Source organism: Oncorhynchus nerka, linkage group LG2, assembly GCF_034236695.1.
Source record: "Oncorhynchus nerka isolate Pitt River linkage group LG2, Oner_Uvic_2.0, whole genome shotgun sequence".
Taxonomy (NCBI): domain Eukaryota; kingdom Metazoa; phylum Chordata; class Actinopteri; order Salmoniformes; family Salmonidae; genus Oncorhynchus; species Oncorhynchus nerka.
This window is the reverse complement of record NC_088397.1, coordinates 6,603,801-6,609,800: the sequence shown is the minus strand read 5'-3', so window position 1 is coordinate 6,609,800 and position 6,000 is coordinate 6,603,801. Positions and strand designations below refer to the sequence as shown.

Here is a 6,000-nt window from a genome sequence, read left to right as displayed (position 1 = left end):
TTTTTTGTCTCAAGGGCCACATCAGAATTTCAAAATTCAGAAAAGCTGCAGTTATTTGAAAATGGTCCATTATATTTTCTACATACTCTCTATTTAGTTTTAGACGTTCACGAGTGGCCTGGAGTGTTTACATTATTATTTTTGTTAACCCAAAATAATCATTCCCCCCAAAGCGTTAATATTTGTTATTCAAACCTCCCGCCGCCCAGGGGGATGTATCTCGTCCACCCCTGGTTCAGAAGAACTTCAGGGCCGCTGCAGTCAGTGCAACAGGAGTGCTATCAATGTAATAGCCGTTAGAGGGCGCTATTCCGTCCCCTTTCTCTAGGAAACGCCAGCTACCAAGGAAAGGGTGGCTCCACCAAGATACTTGAGGAGAAAAAAAAATATGCTAGTTGGTTAGGTAGGAGTCGCCGCTCGGATCAATCCATTACCAGTACTCCTCCTATTTGAAGACCCCGGGGAAAAGTCGATACGTTTCTGAAACGGTGGTGTTGATAGGTGATGCTGGGAGTAGTAGAAATGACGGGCAGGTAAGAGCTTGGATCCAAGTAAGAACACTCGAATTTCACAACAGGTTACCATGCTAACAGCTAGCCTGGCAGCTAATGTTAGCTCATTTGTTCGGTGCGGTAGGTACTGTATGTGATGAAGTGTAACACCTATAGTGATTTATTTTTTTAAATGATAGGCGTGGGAATCGTCTTGAAACATTAAATAGCTTTTAAATAAAGTTAACTGACTAGTTAACCCGACTGCTACAGTAGGCTAGTAACGTCAAGTGAGTGGACGTGTGTGTTGTGAACTTGCTAACGTTAGCTACTTCAAACTCTGTTTTTCCTCTCTAGCTTGGTAACGTCAGCCTCTTAGTTGGTTAGTTTCTATAACTCTTTTAAGTCGAAACATTCAATCTATTTTCAAATTTAAACCAGTTTGATTATTTGGATCATTACACGCGGTCTATTTGTAGACCATGTTGTAATTTCTTGGCACTTGATTTGGGGTGTAACGTTAGGAATTAGCCAATGAGTGTTGAGGCGACACAGTACAGTACGTGTATCTGATCAATTAAGTGATAAACCAACACTGAATACCACCAGACAGCTATGATCTATCATGTCTGTCTGACTGCTCCCAGATGACCAAATTAGGACACAGACCCTGAGCAACGTGTGTGTCTCCATGGTGACAGCAGTGTTCTGTGAGTAATATGATTTGAGTAAGAGACCGTCTGAGGGACAAGGCCCCGCCCCTAAAACCATGCTTGTCTTTGTGTCCCAAATGGCTCCCTATTACCTATGTAGTGCACTACCTTTAACCAGCCATAGGGCTGTGGTTAAAATGAGTCCACCATATAGGGAATAGAGTGCCATTTGGGATGCACCCCCACTCTGCAAAACACTGATCTAGTAGAGAGGAACATGTTTACTCTAACCTTTGCCAGTGTTATTTCTGTCGACACTCAAGGCAGATTTCCAACAGCCCAGCAGTTCCCTGATGGAGTAACTTTCTCTTTGGATTTCTTTTCACATTGCATTGGCCTATTCAAGCCCCCTCCAGGAGACTCTGCTGCTGTGTGGTAGACAGAGTGCCAGTCTCTTGTCGTTATTGTGCCAACTTCTTGCCAATGACTGCAGACAGTTGAGTTGAGCAAGACCACAAACAGATTTGGGCTAATTTCACAGTGATTTCTGTGTCAAAGTGATCAACAGAAGAGCAGCAAATAATTCTGGAGTCGTCGTCTGTTCTGATCTTCATACTTTCATTTTTGTCACCATAGCAACATGGCGAACGCCCTGGCGAACGCATCGTGCGAGCGCTGTAAGAGCGGCTTCGCCCCGGCAGAGAAGATCGTCAACAGCAACGGGGAGCTGTACCACGAGGGCTGCTTCGTCTGCGCACAGTGCTTCCAGCAGTTCCCCGAGGGGCTCTTCTATGAGGTAGACTAACACAGGGCATAAAATGTAGGGTTGCAAAACTCCTGTAATTTCCTGCAAAATTCCCAAGTTTTCCAAAAATCATGGTTGGAGGATTCTGGATTTCTGGTTTATTCCCTCCAGGATTTCTGGAGAACTGGGGAATTTGAGGAAAGTTGCCACTATTCAAATGTCAAACTGTTCAATGTTTGGGTTTATTGTGTGAGTGAAGCAGCCTTTTTCTCCTGACAGTTTGAAGGCAGGAAATACTGTGAACATGACTTTCAGATGCTCTTCGCTCCCTGCTGCCACCAGTGTGGTGAGTACACACACACACACATACGCATACACACACACATACGCATACACACACACCACATACATACACCGCATACACACACACACCACACACACATACGCATACACACACACCACATACATACACCACACACACACACACATACGCATACACACACACACACACATACGCATACACACACACCACATACATACACCGCATACACACACACACACACACACACACATACATACACACCACATACATACATACCACACACACATACCACATACACATACCACATACACACACACATACACCACACACGCACAGACACACCACATACCACATACACGCACACACACCACATACGCATACACACCACACACACACGTATACACACACACACACACACACATACACACATACGCATACATATACACACCACACACACACACACACACACACACACACACATACATACACACCACATACGCATACACACACGTATATACACACACATACATGCATGCATACATACACATCCACATACATACACACATGCATACACACACACACACCAAATCTCTTTGTAAATCCACTGTGTGTGTGTTCTCATGTTGTATTGGTGGGTCGGTGTTCTCAGGGGAGTTCATCATTGGCCGTGTGATCAAGGCCATGAACAACAGCTGGCATCCTGATTGTTTCTGCTGTGACATCTGCCAGGCTGTGCTCGCTGACGTCGGCTTCGTCAAGAACGCTGGCAGGTGAATCTCCAACCAATCACACTGCACATTATGCAGGGGAGTCCCCAGCCAATCACACTGCACATTATGCAGGGGAGTCCCCAGCCAATCACACTGCACATTATGCAGGGGAGTCCCCAGCCAATCACACTGCACATTATGCAGGGGAGTCCCCAGCCAATCACACTGCACATTATGCAGGGGAGTCCCCAGCCAATCACACTGCACATTATGCAGGGGAGTCCCCAGCCAATCACACTGCACATTATGCAGGGGAGTCCCCAGCCAATCACACTGCACATTATGCAGGGGAGTCCCCAGCCAATCACACTGCACATTATGCAGGGGAGTCCCCAGCCAATCACACTGCACATTATGCAGGGGAGTCCCCAGCCAATCACACTGCACATTATACCATGGTAGATGACTATTTAACCAATCACACTGCACATTATGCAGGGGAGTCCCCAGCCAATCACACTGCACATTATACCATGGTAGATGACTATTTAACCAATCACAAATCAACTCACAGTAGTATGTTTGTATAAAACAGTGTGTGTATTTGCCCCATTTTCTGATTTTCTCAGTTGGTTGATATTTGTAAACTCAGGTTCCCTTTATCTAATATCAGGTTTTGGTTGAAGATCTGATAACATTCAGTATCAATAATATGCAAGAGAACATCAGAAAGGAGGCCAATACTTTCCCAACACTAAATAAAGTGTAGTAGCAACTTCTACTGTGTCCACCCTTTCCCTGCCTTGTCCCTGTCCAGTGAGACATGTTGGATGTACGTCCCCATCCTGCTTTGTCCCTGTCCAGTGAGACATGTTGGATGTACTTACCCATCATGCTTTGTCCCTGTCCAGTGAGACATGTTGGATGTACCCACCCATCCTGCCTTGTCCCTGTCCAGTGAGACATGTTGGATGTACTTACCCATCCTGATTTGTCCCTGTCCAGTGAGACATGTTGGATATACGTCCCCATCCTGCTTTGTCCCTGTCCAGTGAGACATGTTGGATGTACTTACCCATCCTGATTTGTCCCTGTCCAGTGAGACATGTTGGATATACGTCCCCATCCTGCTTTGTCCCTGTCCAGTGAGACATGTTGGATGTACGTCCCCATCCTGCTTTGTCCCTGTCCAGTGAGACATGTTGGATGTACGTACCCATCCTGCTTTGTCCCTGTCCAGTGAGACATGTTGGATGTACCCACCCATCCTGCTTTGTCCCTGTCCAGTGAGACATGTTGAATGTACGTACCCTTTCCCTGCCTTGTCCCTGTCCAGTGAGACATGTTGGATGTACTTACCCATCCTGCTTTGTCCCTGTCCAGTGAGACATGTTGAATGTACGTACCCTTTCCCTGCCTTGTCCCTGTCCAGTGAGACATGTTGGATGTACGTCCCCATCCTGCTTTGTCCCTGTCCAGTGAGACATGTTGGATGTACGTCCCCATCCTGCTTTGTCCCTGTCCAGTGAGACATGTTGGATGTACGTCCCCATCCTGCTTTGTCCCTGTCCAGTGAGACATGTTGGATGTACGTCCCCATCCTGCTTTGTCCCTGTCCAGTGAGACATGTTGGATGTACTTACCCATCATGCTTTGTCCCTGTCCAGTGAGACATGTTGGATGTACGTCCCCATCCTGCTTTGTCCCTGTCCAGTGAGACATGTTGGATGTACGTCCCCATCCTGCTTTGTCCCTGTCCAGTGAGACATGTTGGATGTACGTCCCCATCCTGCTTTGTCCCTGTCCAGTGAGACATGTTGGATGTACATTACCCATCCTGCTTTGTCCCTGTCCAGTGAGACATGTTGGATGTACGTCCCCATCCTGCTTTGTCCCTGTCCAGTGAGACATGTTGGATGTACCCATCCTCCTGCTTTGTCCCTGTCCAGTGAGACATGTTGGATGTACTTACCCATCATGCTTTGTCCCTGTCCAGTGAGACATGTTGGATCCTGCTTTGTCCCTGTCCAGTGAGACATGTTGGATGTACGTACCCCATCCTGCTTTGTCCCTGTCCAGTGAGACATGTTGGATGTACAGTGAGACATGTTGAATGGATGTACCCTTTCCTGCCTTGTCCCTGTCCAGTGAGACATGTTGGATGTACTTACCCATCCTGCTTTGTCCCTGTCCAGTGAGACATGTTGGATGTACGTACCCATCCTGCTTTGTCCCTGTCCAGTGAGACATGTTGGATGTACGTCCCCATCCTGCTTTGTCCCTGTCCAGTGAGACATGTTGGATGTACTTACCCATCCTGCTTTGTCCCTGTCCAGTGAGACATGTTGGATGTACGTCCCATCCTGCTTTGTCCCTGTCCAGTGAGACATGTTGGATGTACGTCCCCATCCTGCTTTGTCCCTGTCCAGTGAGACATGTTGGATGTACGTACCCCATCCCTGCTTTGTCCCTGTCCAGTGAGACATGTTGGATGTTCCTGCTTTGTCCCTGTCCAGTGAGACATGTTGGATGTACTTACCCATTCTGCTTTGTCCCTGTCCAGTGAGACATGTTGGATGTACTCCTGCTTTGTCCCTGTCCAGTGAGACATGTTGGATGTACGTCCCCATCCTGCTTTGTCCCTGTCCAGTGAGACATGTTGGATGTACGTCCCCATCCTGCTTTGTCCCTGTCCAGTGAGACATGTGGATGTACCCCCATCCTGCTTTGTCCCTGTCCAGTGAGACATGTTGGATGTACGTCCCCATCCTGCTTTGTCCCTGTCCAGTGAGACATGTTGGATGTACGTACCCATCCTGCTTTGTCCCTGTCCAGTGAGACATGTTGGATGTACTTACCCGTCCTGCTTTGTCCCTGTCCAGTGAGACATGTTGGATGTACTTACCCTTTCCCTGCTTTGTCCCTGTCCAGTGAGACATGTTGGATGTACCCACCCATCCTGCTTTGTCCCTGTCCAGTGAGACATGTTGGATGTACCCACCCATCCTGCTTTGTCCCTGTCCAGTGAGACATGTTGGATGTACGTCCCCATCCTGCTTTGTCCCTGTCCAGTGAGACA

At 47.5% G+C, this 6,000-nt stretch overlaps 1 pseudogene; it reads left to right on the top strand.

The window, feature by feature from the left end:
- Positions 1-313: 313 nt before the first annotated feature.
- LOC115116807 (LIM and senescent cell antigen-like-containing domain protein 1) overlaps positions 314-6,000 on the top strand; it is a 32,889-nt pseudogene continuing 27,202 nt past the window's right edge.